Raw genomic sequence first — 1619 nt, forward strand, 5'->3', positions numbered from 1 at the left:
AAATGCCCAGATTCACCAGTTGGACCGGAGAGTACACCTGAAACTGCCCTGTGGACATGCCTGGATAGGTACACTGAACTATTTTACTGATTGGCAGGTAAGGTCGAATAGAGAGCCTTGTCCTTCTCTACAGTATAGGGGGGTCTAGTGCAAAGGTTTATTAGTACTTGCTATGAGTTTTGAGCAAGTGCCGAGATGAGAAGTGAATGGTTTGAGTGCTTAAGTTGAAAGTTTGTCTAGTTCCAAGGGAAAAATTGAAGAGTAGACTTTGTGGAGCCGGGAATAGTTATACCCTAGCTAACCAGTGCTACCCGGTGCGCAAAACCATGCAAATGCAGGTTTTATAGCAAGGAAATGAAAGAGATAGAAATTAGAAGCAGCACCACAGCAGTATACTTGCACAAAAACTTTGCAAATGCGGAATTTATAGCAGGGAAATGAAAGAGATAGAAATTAGCCCAAAATGGCCAATGAACTACTAATTTCTGGGCTGAAAACACTCCTCCAGGGACATATAGGCTGCTCAAAGCTCCCTCTTTCACAGTGAACAGAGAAACTTCCTTCTATCCAAGTAAGAAACTCTAGAAAATCAGTGTTTTAGGAGGAATTAGCTAAAGGCAGCAAGAAAATGCAGAAAAATGATAATCACTCCAAACTCTCTCTTTTGTCTCTCTGCTACTGTAGAACTCTGCAGGGCATCAGGCAGGAGCTTGCTGAGCTGTATACTAGCACAAAAACCTTGCAAATGCGGGTTTTATAGCAGTGTAATGAAAGCAATAGAAATTAGCCCAAAATGGCCAATAAACTACTAATTTCTGGGCTGAAACCACTCCTCCAGGGACAGATAGGCTGCTCAGAGCTCCCTCTCTCACAGTGAACAGAGAAACTTCCTTCTATCCAAGTAAGGTATGGGCAAACACAGAAAATTGTAACACAGCCCTGAATTCAGCACTAACCTGAAAACTGGACTATACTAGCTTAGAATGGCAGAAAACAAGTATATTTTTTGTTTTTTTATTTTTTTTCAGAAAATAAAGCAGATACACATATATATTCATATATATATGTATTTATACACCTGTATATTGCGTTATATATATGACCATATATAGATCTCTCTGTATATATAGTATGAGATAGTAGATAATGTGTCCGCTTATGAGATGCGTCTTAAGACGCAAAAAATTAAGAAACTGAATCAGGACATCTCAGACTTTACAAATGGTCATGTGTTTATGTGGCCTAGACAGAATGCCACTAATGTACCAACCGTTAATGCAACAGCTCAGCCAGCTAGAGAAGCATCAACTGACGTAACAACAGACTGCTCAGCTACCCCCTTCTGGGTCGGCAGTTGCTAGTAGTGGAACTGCATCTGCTTCTAATCAAGGAACGACAAAAACAGAGTCCCAACCAGAAGGGATTTGTAAACAGCCCTCTTTACCTGATGTAAGGAGGAAGAATGCTTCTACAACACAGGTTTTTGGGGAACTACAGTTACTGCTTCCTGTGAAGTGGTTGAGAACAGGAGAACGAGAACACAATGTATCGCCGAACAGAGGGAGGAAAAGGGGACACCAGCAATCGGAGACTACACATACTCTGAAACAGTTTTGGAA

Source organism: Protopterus annectens, chromosome 10.part0, assembly GCF_019279795.1.
Source record: "Protopterus annectens isolate FY-2018-M chromosome 10.part0, PAN1.0, whole genome shotgun sequence".
Classification (NCBI taxonomy): domain Eukaryota; kingdom Metazoa; phylum Chordata; order Ceratodontiformes; family Protopteridae; genus Protopterus; species Protopterus annectens.